The sequence below is a fragment of the Tachypleus tridentatus genome, chromosome 7, assembly GCF_004210375.1.
Source record: "Tachypleus tridentatus isolate NWPU-2018 chromosome 7, ASM421037v1, whole genome shotgun sequence".
Classification (NCBI taxonomy): domain Eukaryota; kingdom Metazoa; phylum Arthropoda; class Merostomata; order Xiphosura; family Limulidae; genus Tachypleus; species Tachypleus tridentatus.
This window is the reverse complement of record NC_134831.1, coordinates 149,182,890-149,207,852: the sequence shown is the minus strand read 5'-3', so window position 1 is coordinate 149,207,852 and position 24,963 is coordinate 149,182,890. Positions and strand designations below refer to the sequence as shown.

General features: G+C 33.6%; 1 protein-coding gene across 1 annotated transcript in view; it reads left to right on the top strand.

Moving 5' to 3' along the window:
- Positions 1 to 1,450: 1,450 nt before the first annotated feature.
- Positions 1,451 to 24,963, top strand: part of LOC143257834 (uncharacterized) — a 62,280-nt gene continuing 38,767 nt past the window's right edge. Inside the window, exons 1-2 of the mRNA XM_076516865.1 lie at positions 1,451 to 1,662; positions 8,107 to 8,586. The gene's annotated coding sequence lies outside the window, so the exon portion shown is untranslated. The remainder of the gene's footprint in view (positions 1,663 to 8,106; positions 8,587 to 24,963) is intronic.

The following is a 24,963-nucleotide window of genomic DNA, read 5'->3' as shown; positions in this document are numbered from 1 at the left end:
GTGTGGCAAACAAATAACCATCATTTCAGATGAAATGAGGTGGCATTATTGGTTTATAATTTTTTCCAAATTTATTGAATTGTTTCTTCCTTCTACATTGTATTTATCATTTTAATTGTAGTCAAACGTCTTTTTCCATGTATCAGTTTGCAATAATTTTCATTAAAGATATTCTTTAATAGATTATTTAAGCAGATTATTCACGATGAAACTTTGTAGAATGGACGGCAACTGCCTGTTGTAGAGACACAAGTTTAGAGGACGACGTTTCGAAAGTCTTCCGCCTTTCTTTCCTCATTGAAGGTACTTGTACATTTCGAGTTTATATAAAATTGATTATAAAATGCTACCTTTGGGGGGGGGGAACAAAAATAAGCATGTAATATATATATTAATATTTTTTGATGCTATGAAACTTTTATCGTGTTACGTATTACATTAGCTATGGATTTCCAACTGTTTAAGTGTATATTATTACAACAAAATTCAGCATAAGGAAGGGTTTTATTTTGAAAAAAAATACTATTTAAAAAGTAGAATATTAGCGGACCTCTTGATAATAAAAGTGCATTTTTTTATTCCTCATATCGTAGAAAGTATGCAAAATCCAAGTATTAAAACCAAAATAAACAGAAGCTTCGGAAAAATTGAAAAGCAGAATCTAACACATAATCTTCATAGTTAAAACGATACATAAATATATTTCTGATATTAACTTTAAAGAAATTTTAAGACTAATGGTATAAAATACAATACATATCAAATTATCATATCATGTATTACAAAGTAATACACAAAGTATTAAGTTTTTTCTTTTTTTAACCTTAAATTCGTTATCGAAGCAGTTGTTGAGTTTTATTGAAAACGACTAATGCGAAGATTAAAATTATTTTAACCTTTGTTTAAAGTGTCATGAATCTAATCTGGAACAAAAATGCTGGAATTTATTTCTCTATTAAATTTTCAGTTTTGTGTCATTCTTTATTTCTTTCTGTCCTTAAATACGTTTATTACCATCTCATTATAAAGTGTATCAGCGTGTGAAGTTTCTAACTAAAATTAATGTAGATAACCAATGAAAAAACAAGCAATACTGTCAAAGCATAGAAACAGAGTAAATAAGAAATTAACCCTAAGCTGAATTTGACTAGAATTGTGCACAGGAACATACAGAGACTCCAGAATAAAGATCGATACCTTAGCCCTCGAGAGAGGCGTACCTGTATGTAACATGATTTCAGGTGAGGAAAACCATATATTATAAAACTTACGTAGAGCGAGGTTCCGTACACCTGTGCAGTTGAGCAGGAATATAACTCCCTCTATCGGGGAACGTAAAACGAATGCTTTAAAAACGCAACAGACGTTCTTTTAACATTTGTCTGGGCAGTTTGTTGTTCTGTACTTTAGTTCCATACAATTATAAATAATGAAATGAAAACAGTAATGGTTATCATAGAAATGTTTTAAACATCCCACTGAGCTTATGGCAAGGGTCGCTTTATTTGGCTAATGCCAGTCAATGGTATAAAAGAGCATCAAGTGCCTGGCCAGAATTTAGAACCAGGATGCATGAAGATGAACAACATCTCTTCTGAAACACAGCACTTGTCGTATTTTCAATAGTTACTATGTGTTTTCCTTATATGGCATCATGATCAAGTAAGATTAATTGTTCTATGTAAGCAGCGTTCAAAGAAAATTTTATAAAGGAATAACCAAACAGCAGAATATTTTCATATGTTTAAATGTTTGTCTTTCCTAGGTGTCTACATTACGTTTTCGAAAAAAAAGCATTTAAATTTAACTGGTATAATCGTCTATTTTATTTTGTATTCTTCTCGATTATTTTGATTTGTGAGAAAGTTTCAATATAATTAAGAAGCTAAGATTGAATTAGTGAAGTCTTGAATGATGTAAACTTTAGTTCCTATTTAATATTTTGCCCCACCCACTAAATAGTTTGAAGATTTCAAGCCTTTTGGCTTATAATAGTAAAATTCGGTTTTGATCCACATGGTAGGCAGAGTACAGATAGCCCATTGTGTTTGTTCTAAGCAACAAATAACAATTTGTTAAATAATAGGTATATGTATATATTTATGAGTTATATTTACTTTATGTATAATAGCTATTGTTCGAAGGTAATTTATAAACCAGTTCCGATCTTAGGAACTTTCTAGTATAACCTTTCTATGCTATGTACTGAGAAATAACCACACTTTATTCTGTACGATTTTTTGGGATCCGTGATATACTTGGATCTGCTTTGTCTGCTGTTGACAGTGTTATACTGATGGACATGATAAAACACTTCCCTAACACCGAAATTTCTATCATAAAAAGTTCTTTAAAGAACAGATAGATTGACTGAAGAACCACACGTCTTTATAAGTCTTGACAAACTCTTAAATACACATGCACATGTGAATGTCAGCTTTCAGTACCGCGTTTAAGCAAACCAAACGTACAGAAATGTATTGATATGTAGACGGGTAACTTCATGAATATCGTAAACAAATAGATCGCATGAAGCACGTCTAACATATGGTTCTTAGAAACAATTGATAATCTATCACGATGTAACCATATCTTCAAGAATTTTTTGTCATTATCTGTGGTAACACGTTATTCTGACAGTACCTAGAGTGCACTTTAGCTTTGCTCTTAAGTTGGTGAATTTTAAATTTTCTATTGTATGAGAAACCTACCACCCCATTTCATACTGGAAAGTCCTTATCGCCCTGTGGTCCAATAGCATATCACTAATTTCTTGTTGCAATCACCCAAGTTTCGTTCAATATTGCAATCAACCTCCACCTCATACATACAAGAAGTTTCTCGTATAGTTTTGTAATCTGTAGCTCGTGAACTTAAGGACCTTACCCTTCTTTACGACGGCAGGTCTTCATGAATAACCCTATGCACATACTGAACATACTTGACGAAAGAATCTGAACAATGCCTAAACTTTGAAAATCCTTCAGATTTCTTAGGACAACTGAAGAAAATGTTGAGCCAGTTTTGTATGCTTCACTTCCTAACTAAAACTTCCTCATTTGGTGGAAGAGAAGCAAAAAAAAACAACTTAAAAGTTTCTTCCATTGTCCGAGAAGAGTTGAAGTTCTTGAGAAGTTTAGGTCTAGTATAGAGTTGATTGGGTTATGTGCAACGTGTTAGCAGTCACCGTTTGGATGTATGTTGGTCGCTGAAGGACTTACCTGCATAAAATTGCCAGTCTTGAGTGGGTTATGATGTTGTTTAGGTGAATTTACATTTTCATGCTGGTATGCCAATCTTTGTTTGACGAAGTTGTTTACTGTACTATAAAAAATTATATTTGAAATGAGTGTTATCTGAGCTTTACCCCTCTTTGATATTTTTGTATAAGAATATCTCTTCTCGGAAAGAGCTTTAATATATATATATATATTTATCCATATAATTCTATCCGTGACAACACTACACGCAGAAAAGTTGTAGAATCAGCATAAATCAAATATATAAGTATAAATATGTCGCCTGCAGTTGCATGTTACTACCTTAACGTTTTAGAACTGTTCTAGTAATGCGAGATTATTCCACATCCAAATAAAAAAACAACTATTGTTAGAGTCACTGTGCATCAACAATACATGGTTGAGTAAGTTATATTAAATCAAATATGAATATTGAAACAAGCTGTTATGTGTTAATAACAGCCGATATAAAGTCGTGTTGGAACGGAATGTCTTAGAACTACATTTTGACACTGTTTGTTTCTTCGTTGGTAGTATGTTGCCACCAAAAAATTAACTTATTTGTGAAGGGTATGTAAAATACATTTCTATTCATTCACTGATATCATAAAAATGTGATTTGATCATGAATATAGAATATCTAAAACTAGGATATGTCTTGTAATTAATGATGTCTTAAAACAAAGGTATAAGGTATAAGTATATGGGTGGATGAACTTTGGCAACAAGTCATGTTGCAACCACAGTAAGCAAATGTTTAGTGGTAAAATCCATCTACTGCCCTATGTAATAGTACGTGATATATTCAAGAAGTATCTCCTTCGGAAAACAAGGTTAATAAGACATTGGTTCACCATGTTAAGGCTTCCAGTCATATCTTCCGTTTAACCGTCGCATTCCTCCAGTAGTTTGAGAATAAAAGTGTTATTTATGCCATTACATACGAAGACATACTGGTCAAACCGCCAAACGTAGCATCTATTGATTTCTGTGAGATCGGACTGTTGAACCAAGTACTGGGAAACCGTCGTCTTTATATATTATACGAGTTATGGAAAGCATGCAGGGATGTGTAATGTACTTTGGACATTGCATTCTTACGAATAATACTTTCGTAATAGAAACTACGCTGTAAGCCTGCTGCCAGAAATTGTGGTCGTGAGACAGAGCATGACCGAACATGGTGATTTAGACTTTAACGACATGGAGAGACTCTAAAATCGTTTCAGTATAAGGTACACAATTATCTGCTGTATATATTCATTATTAGAGCATTTATTACACTTAAAATAAATTGTTACGTGATTGGTTCATAATAAAGGCATGTATAAAATAGAAAATAGACTTTCAGTCATTGCTTACTTTGTTCTTTTACAGCTATATACGTTTTTAAAGGCATTGAAAATAAAGAACAAGTAAAGGGGAAAATATAAACCATATATCAAGCCCATAAATAGTCATTAAAATCTAGATATTTGTTTTCTTTATTATAACATAAATTTAGAAAGCTATTACATTGACTAATCTATAGATCCCAGCTGCTATTTTAAGTAATTTTCTCAAGTTAAACATTCATAATTATCAGGAAACATAATGTTCACATTTCCGTTAATTTCCAGCCAAATTACTAGAAGCGAAGTAATTTACATGCCAGCATTGACATCTAAATCACTTCTGAATATTGACATAATTAAATAGTCCACACTAACAATTGGACTTGCATCTTCATGGTCATTTATTCATTTGAATATTTAGAACAAAATTTTACGCTCTTAAAAACTAGCGTGTAGGAAATCTAGGCTTGTATTTTGTCATCAGTAATGCTGTACTTGTTCTCAGCTAGCCTTTATTTATGTATGAAATAAACTATTTGTTTGTCTCTTTGGAGTATAATTTAGTGGATGACAATTTATACAGACTGTCTATTGTTTCTGGATTTTTTTTTGTCAGTTCAATCATAAAATTCTGCAAAAAAGATTTATGAATTGAATCTATTCTTTGTTCGTTAATACTAAAGCATACTGTTAAAGCAGTATTAAGTGATAAACATGACTAAAATGTTATTTGAATATTTTTAGATTGCCTCTGATATTGAAACTTGACCGAATATTTAAGCAGTAATTTAATACGTTAAACGACATCTTTGCGTGCCATTTGACAATTTTCGATATGTAAAGATGTATTTTTGTTCTTTTGTTTCTATTATCTAAGCAGTACGATAACATGTGATAATGATTTCCTAGAGATATTAGTTTTATAGAATTTCTCGATCTTCAACGAACACCAGTTAAATTAAATAATCGATGAGACTTATTTCAATTGTTACTGTAGTTTTAAATGTATTTCTAGTTTCCAAGATATACAAAACTTCATCTAGACAACGTTCGACAATCTACATATTCAGTTATTATTTTTACAGTTTTTGTTCAGATTTAAAGTTGTTTCTCGAACATGTCAGCAAACATTTAATGTCGAGTGCATGGGACGATGAAAAACAAACAATAAACAATGGTAACTTGGACAAACAACATGATAATAGGATAACTCATAGTAACTTGGACAGACAACCTGACACACGAAAGTCCATGGTAGCTTCGACAGACAATCTAAAAACAAAAACTCAGCTAAGTGTTAGCTGAGACAAAAAAACCTGAAATACAAAAGTCCATGGTTGCTTGGACAGATAACCTTATTGGCTTCCTGTTACCAGCAGTAGACACTGATCGCGTTAGTGAAAATATAGAAGATATAATCCTTACCTTAGTTGAATTAAAGTGAAAACTTATTAAGAACGATTTGGCATTCAAGCTAAACCTAGTTTTTTAATGAGCAATGCATCATTTTAATCCAAAACTCTACAGTGTTTAATTTCTTTAAGATTTTCCCACCAAATTCTTGTAAAATTAGTTCAATGACAAAAGAGAGCTTACAAAATACTACTTAGGAATATAATTGATATTTTCCTAAAAGTTTATACAATACGTTATTGCACATAGGTCTTCTGTTTACGGTACTGTCCTAGTTGGCAGTATATATTATATTACAAAGTTTATAGAATTATCTACATGAGTTTATTTGTTTATTTAGAAGTAAGCACAAAGCTACACAATAGGATATCTGTGCTTTGGCCACCACGGATATCGAAACCAGTTTCTGACGGTGTGAGTTCACATACATACCGCTATGCCACTGGAGGACATCTACAGGAGACGTTGGTGCTTGATAGTGAATTTCTTTTGCTTCGAAAAACACAATGAAACTCTCCAGAATATGTGTTGGTATTGATGAAGTAGATTGCAAGAGCTAGGCTACTTTTGATCTTAATTTGCAAATTACGAACAATTTCTATGATGTTTAAACATCTAGGACACTTTGATGCAAACAAAAGTGAATACTGTTAATTTTTTCTTACGAATTTCTTTTGTTGAGATTTGATTAACCATGTCCAAGAATGCCATTCAGTAAATAATCTAAAACAATAAAAGTGATTACAATAAGAAAACAAAGTATCTTATTTTCGATGTTTATTTTGTTCCCAGTTTTCTTGTCTTATTTTAATTGTATTCTAATGTTTTCGGACACTCTCTCTTTCCTGATTGCCTTAACTTCAACAGGAACCTCGTTATGACTGCATTTACAACGTTTACATTTCATGCAAACAATACACCTTCCAGCCTGAAACTTGCAAGTGAAGTTAGGGTAAACATGACAAGCTAAGCTAGGGTAAACATAATTTTCAGACATTCTCTTAATGTATGTCTAGTAGTTCAGTACTGAAAATAAATTTGCTTTCGGTAAATTATTTTATAAAGGTAATAAATTTTCACTAAAATCTTAACTCAAATAGGACGAACTCATTTTCAAATAAACATTTCCCTACAAGAGATAAACCGATGATCACAAAAACTCTAATATTAAATTATTGTTGAAAAGCAATATCGTTGTTTTTATCTTGTGTTGAATATTTTGTTGACCAAAACAGCTACTAATCTCTGTATGACTGGCTCCCAATCTCAGGAGTTAATAAAATGTAGAAATTTACTTTAGCTAAGATTTTATTAGTTAATTTTACTTGAAACATTTTGGAAGCCATCTTTGTCTAATTTTCCTTTTATAAACCAAGATGGCACAAAATTTCAATTTTGTCGTTTTTCTATATATAATCTTATCGCAAGTCTTTATAAAGGGTTATTTATAGAATACTCACTCTTAGAATATACACGTGATCCAAAGTCCGGAGTCTGGATTGGCTCTGTGATACAATTCTTGATTTAATAATTGGTGAAGCGGGTGTGAATTAATGTTACACCATCAAATATTTCCCCACTTAAGTTGTGGATGGATTATACGAATGACAGTTAATTTATTAATGTTAAAGATGGGTAATGTGTGCTGCTGACTGGTTACCTTCCCTCTGGTCATTATTTGAAATTTAGTAAGTTTGCCATTAATACAAAAAATTGTAATAATAACGGTATGCACTTACTCATACTGGAGAAGTATTTTCTACCAAGCTCTATCCAAATATTCGATTTTTGGGTTTATTTAGTTTTAAACAGAATCGATTGATATTTTTTATTAGTCCTGTTGAAGTCAAATTTAGGAAACGCAGAATGTACAAAAACAAAATTACTTATACAAATATTTTGTTCTAAAGGTTGTTGATAAGTAATGATTACGTCTTGAAAACGCAATGTTATTAGAAAACACTTTAATTTATAGGAAGAGAAAATGGAATGTTTTTAATCTCTCAAATTATGATTACAATATTGAATCGTTATGGATACCATTAAAGTTAGTGTTATTTACATAAGAAGTGATAAAGCTGGGATTTTTTTTTTAAACTTACCAGATCATAATGTTACAGATAGTCGTCGTTCCTGTCCCTGTTTGCCAAATATTTTATCACATGCCAGTTTTGCAGCCCAATGTGATGATAACCACCTGATACTTAGTGTTACATCTGAACTGCCAACGAAAGCTAAACAGTAACCGACAACAAACAACTCTTTCAATGTTTTCATCCAAACAACGTTCTTGTCGACTGTCTGCTTGTCCTGCTTTGCCATACTACTATTATTTGCAGGTTGTGGGAATGTTCATCGTTCTGCTGTGGGCTATGATGTGGACCGCTGATGGAAGGCCTCCTGAAAGCAGTCAAAAGAACAAAAGTTGAACTTATCTAGCAAGAAGGTAGAAGGAATTTTGACAAGTTTAGAATGTGAAAACGTATCCAAAGTTCTACAAAGTAACGCAGAACGGGCCAAAGAAGGAACCTTGGACATTACTCTAAGCCATCCATTTCTGGACATCAACCAAGGATTAGTTCCCGGAGTAGTTTATGACGGTAAGTGATAGTGTTTTTATAGTGAACAATCAGAATTGATCAACGCTATTTTCTATTCAAAACAAACCAAAAAGATAATTTCATTTCTGCTGAGGCCACAAACAAGTCAAGTTATCGCTTTTGCATTATATTAAATTTCACAGTAAACATTTTAAATTAATTTGTGGCTTCTCTAGACATCTATATTCACTAATGTATTAACAAACTTTTACCTTTCATCTACTTATCACGGTTCAAACATTAGTAGAAAAAAAAGGTTACTTCATAATGTTTTACATGTGTAATGTTCTCTCCTGGTCGTATGATTGTTTATGTATTTTAACCAACTGTTGCACGGATTTTAGATTTTAAGTAAATATTTTGTGTAGTAAGATTAATTTGTCAAACTAACTGATGTGACAAATGTTTATCTCTCTTTGGTTAATTAGGTCATTCTGAGTTCGGTTCGTTACCAGTTGACGACAGCATGCACTTAAATGCATTTTTTCCTTAGAAAATCGGTAGAATTTGGTCCAAAAATATAGTTTTGTTTGCATAAAGTCTACTGCTACGATTTGAGAGTATAGTAGCTTTATTTATCCCTGAGCGCCAGAAAAATGGTTGGTTGGTTTTAAATTTCGTGCCAAGCTACACGAGGGCTATATGCACTCGCCGTCCCTAATTTAGCAGTGTAAGACTAGAGGGAAAGCAGCTACTCATCACCACCCACCGCCAACTCTTCGGTTACTCTTTTACCAACAAATAGTAGGATTGACCGTAACATTATAACGCCCCCACGACTGAAAGGGTGGGAATGTTTGGTATGATGGGAATTCGAACCCGCAACCCTCGGATTACGAGTCGAACGCCTTAACCCACCTGGCCATGCTGGGACCCCTGTTTTTGACTCTACCAAACGTAATATTAGATAACAGCATAAAGACAAAATAGAAGTTTGTAGTTCAAGTAATTAATGTCTACAGTCTCTCCAGCTGTATTTCCTTGCTTTTTTTACAATCCTTATTTGCAGAATTTTTAATTCCCAACATTTCTATTTATCTTGTACTTTAGTGTATGCTAAATTTTCAGGGGATTCGAACTTTAACCACCTGGCCATGCAAGGTCCAGAAAAATAGTTCTTGTTGTTATTCTTGTACACAAGTAATACTACGCAGAACTCTAAAACAGCTGAATATTCAAAGTTCAATACTCTTCAAAATGACAATTCTTTATAATTACATTCTATTTGCAATTATGTATCTCTTTAATACAAATGTGATATTTTTTAATGTGATTGTTTCTAAAAGAGAAATTCAAAAGTTTAGTACTCTTATAACTAAATATGTTATTGATATTTAGGTGCAGGACGAAAATTAAGATTTTTTAACAAACGCACATTGTAGTGATTACGTGATATAAACTGCTTTATGCTGTAAGGAATACTTTAAAGTTTCTTAATGTAAGTATAAGTTAAGTGTAAGATAAAACTTGCAATTACATATAGTAATAAAAAAGTAAGTTAAGTGTGACTTATGTTGCCAATTAATAAGCAGATGCAATAAAATAAGGGGTTAAGCATTTCCATAAAATATGTCTTCCTGTACTCTTTGAAAACATTTGGTGAACACAATAAACCTGTTCTAAGAATAGCCTCTATTATTTTGAGTCAAGTTGTTTAAATATGTTATTTATTGTTTGCTTTGGTAACTAGTAATATCCTCTACACTGAACAGGTAGCTCAATCTTACTTAGTTAACAACAGTGATGATTATTGTAACAGCAATTTATTTTCTGTTCTACACGGAACTTATTGAATGCTAATCATATTAAACAGCATCCAAAACTGGATTTCAATATTTTTTTTGCAATTTGTGAAGCGATCGATACGAGAAGATTCTTCTTGAATCATGTTTGGTTAGTCACACAAATATTGGCTGGACTAGATAGACAAACACCTATGAAATAGGTTTCATCCATTTTATACGTTGAAAGAGACTATTTGTTGAAGAAGATAATTGATAGACCTAATGCGAGAACAGAGTGCAAATACCAACACGAAAATATATGAAACGATTTTTTCTTTCACGTCTATTTTTTCTCTTTGACAGCATTAAAAGTCCATCAACATTATTTTCAAGTGGAGTTATAACAAAGTAAAATAAATTTGGTGAAATCCAAGGTTCATATAGTGTAAATAATTTTATGCAATATGTAAATTTCGAATTGATATTTTTACAACTTGATTTTCATGTATTTATAAATAATTATGATAGTAAGAACATTGTCTAAATAAGTCTGTGGTAAATATTTCATGTCTTTGAAATACGACAAAATTACATCTGTTCCTACTGCTTGATATATTCCAACGTAATCAGCAGATAAAACAAAAGCTTTCTAAATGTATTTTAAGAGTACAGGGGAAAATAAAACAAAAAATAGACAGCAAGATATTTCTAAATCAACTTCATCAAAATTATGTTTTGAAGATAAAAAAATCAGAGAAAATAAAATTATAAACCACTCAAATACGCATATCATACAATCTCATAAACCACTCAATACCCATATCATACAATATCATAAACCACTCAAATACGCATATCATGCAATATCATACATAAGCCATTCAAATATGCATATCATACAATCTCATAAACCACTCAAATACCCATATCATATAATATCATAAACCACTCAAATACCCATATCATATAATATCATAAACCACTCAAATACCTATATTCTAAAACATCATACCATCAACAGATTTAAAGCATAAAAAAACAGTTATTGTGCAGCAACTTACTAGGTGGGGAGATAAAAATCTGATATAGTAAGTATATCAAATTACAATTTTTAGTAAACAGATAAACAATTAAAACAGTAACTTGTGTTTAAATCAGAGATGTAAGCTTGAACTTCAGAATACAGATTGCATTTCGTGTAGATTTTGGTGGCCTTGAAATTAAGAAAGTATCTGGCGTTTAATATAACAACGTCAGACTAGCGTAGTTCAGTGTATCTAAACATCAAGTTGGTGTAACGTATACCAGGCTTATTTTATTCTCATGCAAACTCCTAAAACTTTCCTGTGTTTTGCTGTAGAAAAAGTAATGTTGTCATAGTTCTGTACAGGCCCTGTTTGACGTAAGACAAATTATACAGTTTCTGTTTACAATATGTTTGAGGGTTTATAAAGCTTGGATGCGTGGGATAGCGGTATACAACAGGCTCTGCCAACTGTAAAGACAGAGGTGGATACAAAAAGTGCTAATGAACTGGGAAACAAGTGGAGGTGCACCTGCACAGTAGTGTGAACGTTGAGAGATGAGAGGCTTCACAATCTTTACTTGAGTAAACGATACGCATCATCCTCTTCTTCAAGATACACAAGTGCGTTCAATGTAACTTAAATGATGTTGACAATCAGAATGGCTCGGCATGGCCAAGCGCGTTAAGGCGTGCGACTCGTAATCTGAGGGTCGCGGGTTCGCATCCCCGTTGCGCCAAACATGCTCGCCCTTTAAGCCGTGGGGGCGTTATAATGTGACTGTCAATCACACTATTCGTTGGTAAAACAGTAGGTCAAGAGTTGGCGGTGACTGGTGATGACTAGCTGCCTTCCCTCTAGTCTTACACTGCTAAATTAGGGTCGGCTAGCACAGGTAGCCCTCAAGTAGCTTTGTGCGAGTTTCAAGAACATACAATCAGAATGATACATCTGTTTGTTATAACATTTGTAACAGGCAGCACTGTTATCGCATTCAAATGGAAGTTTCATATCAGATTGTCTTTCACTTATTTATCATAATATATAATATTCAGAACCATCCGTGGCCACTGCAGCCTATTATACATTGCGAAAATTCGTAGAGTGAATGAAAATGCACAGTGCCGCAAACGACGCATTATGTATTTAAAGGTAATACAAATATATTGGTGCCACGACATTTCTATAACGACGCCGTTTCGCAACATAGAATACTTGTAATGTAAACTAATTGTTAGCGACAGCAGTTGTAGAAAACCCAAGAACACTATCTAACTTGGATTGTTTGTGCTTTTCTCTGGTGATTTAAACCAACCAAATCTTCGTTCAACTGAACCTTTCGCGTTTTGTTTGTATTTTCTGAAAGACTGAAGAGCCTGAAATTCTTCGAGGCAGGTCTTGAGTTCACTCATACATTTTTATCCTAAGCTTTGAGTCCCCCGCTAGTACAGCGGTGAGTCTACGGATTTACAACGCTAAAATCAGGGGTTCGATTCCCCTGGGTGGACTCAGCAGAGAGCTCGATGTGGCTTTGCTGTCAGAAAACACACACATCTAAGCTTTGATGTTTTTCACGCAATTAGTGTTTTGCTTTAAACGTTTTATTATTCGACGTGTTTCTTAACGTATGTTTCATTTTTCTATTTTCTTCTTTTATATTCAGTGATTTTAATTTTTATCTTCTTTATGTTTCAAAGTTTATTTCTCTTATTTCTGAGGCGTTCTAAGTTTTGAAATCAAACCAAACACAAGATGTCCTACCCCGAAATAATAAGAGTTTCGAGGACAAGCGTAGTGATTTATTGTCAGCTGGGCGACAGAAACTAGACTTGATGTAAAGATAACTAACGACAAATATTTTATTGACTAAATGTTTAATGAAACAATTCCCGATTGTGTTGAATGATGGAGCTTGCTATTGCCAAAGTTAAACAAATTAGACTGGTTGAAAATTAAGTCGTTATTGTTTTGAATTAAGCACAATGGACTATCTGTGCTCTGCCCACCACGGGTATCGAAACCCGGTTTTTAGCGTTTTAAGTCCGCATTCTTACCGCTGAGTCACTGGGGGCGAAAATTAAGTCATACAAAAAATTAAATTGCTTTCATATGAATGAAATTATCTGTTGAAATGAGTTAAGGACATTGAAGTCACAATTAATAGGTGGTCGACAATTAAAATATTAACTCTAAAGAAGAACAAAGGGCCTTGAACAAAGGTAAATACATTCAAAGTTTGTTTGTTTTAGAACTTCGCGCAAAGCTACACGAGGTCTATCTGCGCTAGCCGTCCCTAACTTGGCAATGTAAGACTAGAGGGTAGCTAGCCATCACCACTCACCGCTAATTATTGGGCTACTCTCTTACCATCGGATTGGCTCAGCATGGCCAGGTTGTTAAGGCACTCGACTCGTAATCTGAGGGTCGCGTGTGAGTCCCCCTCACACCAAATATGCTCGCCCTTTCAGCCGTGGGGGCGTCATAATATGACGGTCAATCCAACTATTCGTTAGTAAAAGAGTAGCTCAAGAGGTGGCAGTGAGTGGTAATGACCAGATGCCTTCTCTTTAGTCTTACATTGCTAAATTAAGGCTAGCGCAGATAGCCCTCGTGTAGCTTTACACGAAATTCAAAACAAACTAAAAATAGTAGGATTGAATATCACATTATAACGTCCCCACGGCTGAAAGGACGAGCATATTTGGTGTGATGGAAATTCGAACTCGCGAACCGCAGATTAACATTCGAGAACCCTAACCACCTGGTCATGCTGGACCACATTCAAAGCTAAAAGTAAAATCGAAATAGGATTCCCTTAAATACGTTATAATTGGTCCTAATTATAGAATTCCTCAAGTAAATATGTCACTAACCATCTGGCCATGCCAACCCAAAACTTGTTGACGACCAGTAAACAATAAAAAACGTCATACAGTCCACTTGTTTTAAAATAATATATTAAAAGTAGTTAAATGTATGTACAAATTCTCGTCATAATGTTAGTTACTACTGTTGTATCCATAGCTTTAGATAATTGTCTATTTTTCATCAAAAGCTGCACATGCTGATTCAGTCATTTTAGAACACAATTTGACAAGCCGAATTATTCTTCCTGTTCTGCTATTACAGTACAGTTTATGATAACTTCACTTTTAAAATCGCCACTATGAACTCTTTATGGCTAGAACTCACAAGTACGCAGACCAGACCTAGCTATCTATAAAATTAAAGTTTCTATGCGTACTTATAACCCAACAGACGTCTCTTAGGTCTCCTTACCCTACATTCTAAATTACAAAGAAATCCCTTTAACCCTTATGACTTGGCAGCAGGCCAAGCTTAGTCTAAAATTCTTCGTTTTCTCGTTCTTCTTCTTTACACGAGTGAAAAAAACGAAAACAAATTTCCTTTTAATCGACTTCTTTCAAATTTACTACGTAGCTTAAATATGTTTCCCTAGCTTGACAACACATTTTGTTGTACTAGCTCAAGTATTCTTTGAGATGTGGGCAAAAATATGCAAAATAATAAGCTAAAATGTCGTAAATGTTTTCGTTTGTCTGGAGAGAAGTTGACTGACTGAAATTTATATCACAGAGTAATGTTGTTTATTAACAGACAGATTTTAATTTTATAAAAATTGAACGAGAAATATGGAGGTTATAAACCACAAACCATCATAGTGTAAAGCTATTCACGCCATTTTTGAGCACTTCTTTGCTTCAGACTTGAAACTAATAATAACGCTTCCTTCGTTTCAGGTATATAGTTAGAATGTTTCATAATAACACTTTATGTAGTTTATAGAGCAATACAAAAAACATGATATCTATTAAAAACAACTTGAATGAAAAAGTTGTTGGCAAAAATTAGATGACTGAAATATATGAACTCCATACTGAAGTTTTGAAGAAACATACACGCAGTTATAATGTCTCCAAATATAATAAATATTTTCTAATTATTCCAAACTATAGCTGAGTATCAAGCTCATGTCCTTTGCGGCTACTCTTATCAAACTACAAAAATTAAAGGATGGTTACTTAACCAAAAGTAGTATAGTTTAAAAAAAAAGTGCGGTAAAAATTACAAAAGAAACACGTGAAATCAAAATTTTTGACCTAAATGATTGTTTGTTTGCAGTTAAGTACAAAGCTACGCAATGAACTATCTGTTTTCTGCCCACAACGTGTATCGAAACCCGGTTTCTGGCTTTGTAAGTTAGCAGAGATACTGCTATGCCACTGAGGGGGCCGCAATAATGATACGTAATGAAATTTTCTGGCCACAATGAGAAAATCTTGATGATTAAAAGTTTATGCAAACTATTGTGACTAAATGTTCAAAATTTTACAAACTTGTAAGGTACTCATATTTACTACAAAACAATCACATGGGTTGCTGTTTGACAAATACCGCAGCTCATATGATTTCTTGTTGACTTAAATACTTTACAAATTTTGTTAGATGTTAAATGCTTAGACACAATAGTTTCTACAGAACTTTAATTATCAATATTATTTTTTTGTGGCCAGAAACTTTGATTACGAATAATTTTGTCTCAATTCTGTTTTTATTGTCACACCTTTTTTACAGCTGTGCTCCTTTTGATTAGATATTCAATGACTTTAATTTACACCAGGAGGCCTAAACTAATGGTGATTACCTGTAGTCTCCGCTATCAAAACATAAAAAAGTAAAATGAAGCGAACGAATATGCTTAACTTTCGATAACAGTGAGTATTTTATTTCAACTTTAATAATACCAGTTGATCAAAAGTTCAAGACCATATCTAAAAGAAGTCCGAAACAGGGTAGAAAATGCCCACAAGAGGTCTCAGTAGTGAGTTGCACGGCCGTCATTGCAAACAACTGCAAACATTCGCTTTGGCATGGTCGATATAAGCGTTTGCAGAAGGCTGGCTGGAATGTTATTCCAAGTGGTGAAGATGACTTCACAAAGATCATGCACTGTTTGGAATTGGCGTCCATTTCTATAGATTTCCCTTACCATGCACCCCCAAACATTTTCAATGGGGTTCAGTTTGGGCGAACACGCTGAATGGTCTAAAAGAATCACGGTATTCGTCATGAAAAAGTCCTTTGTCCTGGGGGCATTGTGGATTGCAGCGTTGTTCAGCTGAAAGATCCAGTTATTTCCACACAAGCGAGGGCCTTCAGTCAATAATAATGCTTTCTCCAACATGCCAGTGTAGCCAGCTGCTGTTTGATGCCCCTGTATAACCTGAAGCTACATTGTTCCATGGAAGGAGAAAGCACCCCAGATCATGATGGAATATCCTTATTGTGCTAGTAACGTTGGTAGCCATCTGGACCATCCAGGTTAATTTTTTTCTCATCAGAGAACAGAACCTTCTTCCACTTTTCTATGTTCCATGTTTGGTGTTTCTCAGCAAAGTTTAACCAAGCTGTTTCGTTGTGTGGAAGGAAGCGTGGCCTTTAAAGACGTTTATGTTTTTTAAAGCCTTTCTCTCGTAAATGCCGTCTTACTTGAGTTGTATTCTGCGTCCGTAAGGGCTTAATCTGGTTCGACGATCGGCTGGTGTATTGCCGGACAACCCGTCGAATCCTCCTGCTCAACGCCGGCGAAATTTTTTTGGGTCGATCACTTGAAATTGTCGTTCCGTATCCCTCAGGGTCTTTTAAGAAATTTGTAACAGCAGTTTTACTATGCCCAATCTCAGCAGCGATAGCACGCTGAGAGAGACCTTGATTTTGCAGCTCGACAATTCTGTCACGTTCAAACTCTGTCTGCTTTTTAGCCTTTGCCATGTTTTCACCCAATGTAACACAGGAGATGTCATGGGAGATGTTGACAACCCTAATGCTTGAACACAAATGATTAAATTTCGTTACGTGTTTACCGATTAACGCTTCGTTTCAATATGGTCTTAGACTTTTGACCAGATAGTATTTAGGCTAATTTCATAGTGTTCACATTTTCCCTATTAAATGCTAAGAAAGTTTTTTATTTTTATTTTCCCTTTTCTTATTTTCTTCTTTCGAAGCTCTACTCAAATAAGTGGTTGAGTCTAATAACGCAAAATGCATATTTTTTCTTTATGTTCATTGGCTTTAAGATTTTGACCAGCAGTGTATGTACAGACAGAACCACAGAGCAATTGAGAAATCTAGTTTCATTCATGGCTTTTATGGATTTAGTCTCAGGACGTATTGTTTTTATTTTTTTAAACTCAGTCTCTTATTCCAGTTACCTGATTTTGTAATCTACACGGCAAATGATAACAGTCTGAATGCTTGTTAGTTCATAGGTTAAAGGTGGTGAAACGATATCTGAGTGGTAAAGAAGTTAAATGAACAATGACAACCGTGTCTTGGCATACACAAAGTCCTGACAGATATTCTTGAAAGTCTGAGATCTTGAAGTAAATCCGAAAAAGCCAAAAGATGAACAAATAACATGACTGAATTAAGGAAGTAATAGAGGGCATTTGGAACAGTATTCCATAATATACAATTAGGGAAGTAATATTGGTTTATTTTGGGCTTAGACAACAACTGAAGCCCAAAATAAGCCAATAAAAAGGAACACCTTTATACCTATATTAATAAATATATCCAACATCTAAGCACGCCCTCTACATTCCTACACTCAATCACACAACCGCCTTCAAACATGTGGTTAGCTATCGGTCAGTTACCTCTTTCTTTCTTTGTGAACCTGACGATGACCGAAGAGGATCGAAAGCGTTATTCGCTCCTCTACATAGTGCTTTCTCTATCCATACCAGCCGTTTTTACATATATACTTTGTTGGAGAATGAATAGGAAACGAAATATTATGTAAAAAGTGAAAGGCTCGCGTGCAAAACCTAGTGAATTGTTTAAGGAATCAATATAACTTAACCAAAGCAATAATCCCAATATGTTCTACACGTGACTATTAACCCTGACACTTTTAATCCTGATAATGTTGAAAGTGAAATAAAACCTAACTTCAGCATTATAACTGTGAGAAGTGAAAAAAGTGATTAAATAAATGTTACCAAATACAAAATAAAATACAAATAATAGCAATTTTTCTGTTGGTTTTGGAGACGCAAGTATACATAAAAAATTTGAATATATGATAAATTCTACAAGTCAAAGGCCAATTTCTCAAATAAATAACAAATTGGAACTCTCATAAAAAGATTTAAACCACATTAAAAAGTTTTTTATTTACAAGTTTCCCATCCTGTTAAGAGATAAAAATAACTATTGTTGTGTTTATAAATGGTCTGATTTTCAAAGAACTTGGGAAAAAACAGGTTAAGTTAAAAGTAGCAATAATTTGTCACAGGAAAAAAAAGATCTTTAAAAATCGTGTACCATAGCCGCGATAAGCAAAGGCACAAATACAAACGCCATTGGCAATACCTATATATGTGCCATAGTCAATAGTGTATAAGTTAATCAAAAAGGATCTGTCTGAAAAGGTGGCTAATATGTATCAGCCCATAAAGATAATGCTGATGGTCATAACTATTACCTCTTCTTTAATCGTCCAACTAGAAAATGAAAGTTTCTTTATACTACTCAGTGAAAAGTCATACTGATCAAGTCACAGAACGAAGATTTCTATACAATAGAACTGTTGAAACAAGCGCTGCACAAAATTTGTCCACATACATTATATGGATCACGGAAGGCATGCAGGGAGGAGTGGTGTGCTTTAGATATGACAGCTTTACGACAGAGGCTTTTGTGTTGAACCTTCTGTATAAAGGTGTCCATAATGAAAAGCCACGTTTAAAATGATTGTCTTAAAAACTGGTTGTCCACTAAATATAAAATTTCGTTAGATGTACACTGCACTGGAACTTGGATTATAAGGTAACACATAATAATTTCAAAGATTTGCCTGTTGGTTTGTTTTTTAATTTCGCGAAAAGCTACTCGAAGGCTATCTGTGCTAGCCGTCCCTAATTTAGCAGTGTAAGACTAGAGGAAAGGCAGCTAGTTATCACCACCAACTCTTGGGCTACTCTTTTACCAACGAATAGTGGGATTGACCGTAACATTGTAATGCCCCATGGCTGAAAGGACGAGCAGGTTTGGTGTGACAGGGATTTGAACCCGCGACTCTCAGATTATGAGTCGAGCGCTTTAACCATCTGACCATGTCGGGCCACGCGCGAAGCTACTCGAGAACTATTTGTTTTAGTCGTCCCCAATTTAGAAGTGAGAGACTAGAGGAAAAGCAACTTGTCAACACCATCCATCGCCAACTTTTGTGCTACTTTTGCACCAAAGAGAAGCGAAATTGACCGTCACATCAAAACACCCCATAATTAAAAGAACGAGCATGTTTGTCGGTGGGATTTGAACCTGCATGTTGGGAGTTGAACTCCTTATTTGATAAGCCATGACATGCACATTTCCAAAAATAAAAACAGAACACGATTACGCTGAGAATGCTCTAAACGCTGATGAGAAACGTCTATGTCGAAATATCAATATTCGATTTACGATTAACAGCGTTCTAGTTTAGATATAACTGGATTAGGGAACTTGTAGGATATCAATAGCTCCTGACGAAGCGAAATATTGAGCTAATAAAGTTACATTCTAAGGACGTAAGTTGTGACTTTGTTTACGTTTAAAGAAATGGATTAAAATATTATTCAGTAAATTACGTACTAGAGGTCTTCACGACTTTATGTAATTTTTTTATTTGAGCGATAACCGGGCGCGAACCAGTGTACTAATTACTGAGCCACGTCTGGCCCCAAATCAATCGATTAATGTTAGATGTTTCAGTGGCATTTTTAATAATAATTACAAGGCTAATGTAAGCAATTATCATAAACACACTGAGCAAGTTTCGAATCATAAAATGTCGCTTTGTTAACGAGGTAAAATTGTGACCATTGTATAATAAAAATAAACAGAAATAGCAATCTTATATTTTAGCTAAAAAGATAATGAAACAGAGATTAAACTCACAACTAAATAAATTGAAAACATATTTTAAAGGTAAATGAAATGTTGTCAAAAGATTTAATGATGACATATCTCTTATTCTTTCAGAAGCAGAAAAAAGAAAGTGTTTTTGTTTTAAATACAAAGTTAGTTGAAGAAAAAATAAAAGGTTCCTTAAGATTTTTGTCACAGTTGTTAGAATTATTCATACAGCTCTAGACTTGTGTTAAATATTTGGAAATAATTCAAGAAATCATTACATTTAATAACAGCTGTTGTGTCACTGGAGGGGGCTATGTTTGTTTGTTTGTTTTGAATTTTGCGCAAAGCTGCACGAGGGCTATCTGCGCTAGCTGTCCCTAATTTAGCAGTTTAAGACTAGAGGGAACACAACTAGTTATCATCACCCACCGTCAGCTCTTGGGCTACTCTTTTAACAAAGAATAGTGGGATTAACCGTCACTTTATAACCCCCACAACTGAAAGGGCGATGATGTTTGGTGTGACGCAGATTCGAACCCAAGACCCTCGGTTTACGAGTGGAGTGGCTTAACCATCTGGCCATGTCGAGCAAAAAATAAAGAAAGAGCTGAATAGAACATTAATTAACTAGATAGCTTAAGGGCCTGGCATGGCCTAGCACGTTAAGGCATGCGCTTCGTAATCTGAGGGTCGCGGGTTCGCGCCCGAGTCGTGCCAAACATGCTCGCCCTCCCAGCCGTGGGGGCGTTATAATGTTACGGTCAATCCCACTATTCGTTGGTAAAAGAGTTGGCGGTGGGTGGTGATAAGTAGCTGCCTTCCCTCTAGTCTTACATTGCTAAATTAGGGACGGCTAGCACAGATAGCCCTCGAGTAGCTTTCTGCGAAATTCCAAAAAACAACAACAGATAGCTTAAATACTATACATTACGTATTCGTATCTTAAATTTCTCTTTTGAACGTCCACAAATTGGTTTCAATCTTATTATCACTTTGCAACGTGATTTTCAATCGGCTGTGCTGTTCTCATAGATTTTATCACATTCCCAACTGACTTTTTTCAATCCTATTTTGTCCACAAATGATATTAGTTTCTAGTAATATTTATTATTCGAAGTTGAAATCCTTGATTGTGACTACCCATTATTAACGAACTATGTTACTATAGCAGTCACGTTTCCATAGTGCTTGTCGAAGGAGTAGTGTGAAGGATGTTTATTGTTTAATTTGGAAGAATATAACCAGGTTTAGATTGTAAATAACATGTAAAGTTCCAATGAAGCTTATTACGAATACAAAAAAAGACAAATTCTTAATGAATTTTAACTTTAATCTAATGCCAATAATAAACATCTATATTTTGAAAAGCTCACACAAATGGCTGATTAAAATTCAATTAATTGTTTAACAAAAAGTTTTGAAAATATAAATGTTATTCGTGTTAGTGTAAGGATCAGATATAAGTAAGTGAAATATCAGGACTACAAACCAGTGATTTAGGAGATATCACAACAAATGAAACTTAGACGAAACAAAAACTACCACTTGTAGAGCATCTGTAACAGAAATACTTTTGGAAGAAGTTAATGCGCCGAAACGTTGTTAAGAATATCATCCCGTATCTGTAATTAAATTTAAAAACGCTAGTGAAAAACCATATGCAGATAAGTGAAGAACAATGATAAATAACAACTTGTTATATAATATGCCAAATACATTATATCTTACATATCCAGTGCCGACGAGATGTTTCGTCTAATACCAGAACTCCCCAGACTGGCTGTGACACGACAGATGTAGTAGTTATCTAGACGTTATTTATATCATCACAAGGTCTGAATGCTTAATCCCAAGCTGACTTACCAATCATTATCGATAAATAACTTTGGTAGTAGTTCCCCCCCCCCAACAAATACCAGTTAGAGAAGTTAAAATAAATGTAAACTAATCCTCCTTCATAATCTAACTGGGAAAGTAAACCTAACAATCATCCCATGACAAGATCATAATAATTATTACCCCAACTTATTTTGATAATAAGTAATATAGCCTTCAGACCTTCACCCTTAAAAATTATATTCGTATTTTCTAATTATGAAATACATTTATACAATATGGGTTATTAAGTAATTTTTATTCACCACTTTCATTTAATGTTTTCAGTGCAGAAACTGTAAATATGTTCTCTTTTTTTTTTTGAAAAACTGCATCCCTTCATTGATTCAGCGATAAGTTTGAAGGCTTTGGTTTGAACCCAAAAAACAGGTTAAGATACACATTACGGACACAACACAGATAGCCTATTGTGTAACTTTGTGTTTAATCATAAAACAAACAAACTAAAAAGGTAGAGGTTTAGTTGATAAATACTATCCTTTTTATAGTAACAATATTATGTTTTATAAACATTTCAATTATTGAGCAAGTAATGTTAACAGAGAAACCTCCGTTTCAAATAACTAACTTAGTCCTTGGACATGGTTTTGATTTTCATTTGTTTACAATTACTATACCTATATGAGAAAGTAATATAAAATTAAAATACATTGTTATCGGGACACTTGTAACCAAACTAAAAAAATACTGATAATAAAATATGAACTGTTATAAGCCATGTTCAAGAAACATGTTTAAGATAAACAAATTATTTTGATTTTAATTTGCAAATTATTTATAATCTATTGTCATTAATAGTTGCATCTGTAACTTTTATTTTTATAATTCTAGAACATGCTTGACCTATTAGCCATAAGGATGTAATAGTGTAACAGTCATTCCCACTATTCAGTTTAGAGTAGAAAACAGTTTATCACTTCTATGTTATGGACAGCTAGTGCAGATAACCGTCGAGTAACTTTGGGCGAAAATTTACACACAAACTGTTATAATTAAGCGAAATTGAAAACAAGTAGAATTATGAATTAGTCTACACTGTATACCTTAAATTTGTCTTTTCAGCAGAAATAATATAAATAGCTTTCCAAATGAATCAAGGAAGTTGGAGCTTTTAAAGGACGTCAAAACAGTTGTATCGTACAAGCAAAGAATTAAAAAAACAACAGTTTTATTGGCAAGTTTAGATAGTAACTTTGCTAGTTTCTTATTTTTTAATATTCAAAACTCATTCTTGAATAAGTCTTCTAAAAAGAGACAAAGAAGAAACAAATACGAAGACAAAGTCGAAAGATAAAAGGAAGAATTAATAAACACTATTTTCTTATCATATATAATCTATATGATTACCTACATTTTTAATGTTATAAATGGTCATATTGTTTAAGTAAAAGCTATCTTCAAGAATTAATAAAAAGTATCCTGTTAACTTTTCACATTTTCAAAATGTTTGGTAGTATTTGTTGGAAGCGGCTGTAGATAAAATTGCTCCCCGCTAGTACAGCGGTAAGTCTACGGATTTACAACGCTAAAATCAGGGGTTCAATTCCCCTCGGTGGGCTCAGCAGATGGCCCGAGGTGGCTTTGCTATAAGAAAAACACACACACTTTAGATAAAATTAGGAAAAAATGGGTTAATTCTTAAAGAGTAAACTATAGTGCACCAATTAAAAATAATATTAAAATTATCATGATAAAGCAAAACCAAATATGTACAGGATTATTAACCAAACAAAGAATTAATATATTTGAAGTTACTGGAGGAGGTAAACTATTAAAACTGTTATTGATATATTCAGCCACTACTAATTAAAGTACACATTATATTAAAAAATGTAAAAAAAAACAAACAATGCCTTTGTCCAACGTACATAATCCTGTTAAAAATTATTTTATTATACCGTGAATATAATATAGAATATTAGACAAAGAGTTGGAAACATCAAATTTATGCCAACAATTATTAATTTTATTAACTGCTAATTTTCCACTTGTCTACGTTGTAGTGAAATACAAAGGCGGAGTAGATTTCATTTATAATTTGATATATATTTTTAGAAACAGTCCAGTGTATTTTTAACAAAGCTGGAGAATTGAAAAATACTTTTTAGTAATACCACATGAATCATTTCGAATTACAATTTAACGAGTATTTTACATTATTTCAACCAATTAAAATTTGAGCCTGGTATTAAGCTAAAAGTTGTAGCATTGCATTTAATAATTAAATATTTTTTTGTCTAAGTTAATAATATCTTTACTATCAGTATAAATAGTAAGAAGGTTCTTTAGAGCAAGAAGAAAAGTTATTTTTCAGTCTAAACAGTACCTTATTCAGAGACTAGGATGGGTATGCCTCTTGATGATCCAAGCTATGAGCATTCCTCGTCTTTTAATTGAAATGTGAAAGTGGATCATGAAGACGAGTTCCACCCATTTCAAAATTCATATTTAACCACAGACCTTATCACGTCAACTAAACGGTTAGGTCAAAACAATCAAGGTGCAGGTCGTGTTACTTCTAATTTTAAACTACTCAGTAGATGTAGAGCAACCATTCAAAGGCACACGTTACTTTGATACAAAACCATAAATTTATGTTTATGCATATTACGCCATCGAATCCAAAGATACAAAAGACATGCTGCAACTAGTGATTATAATAAATAGGTCAAATATACTTAGAGGTCAAAATTTAAATTTACTTCATAAGTTAATAACAAGTCATAATAAATATTTCTAAATGCTAACAAACATGCTATTTTCAGCTATTCGAAACGTTTGCGATAAATATCCCCCCATGCGTG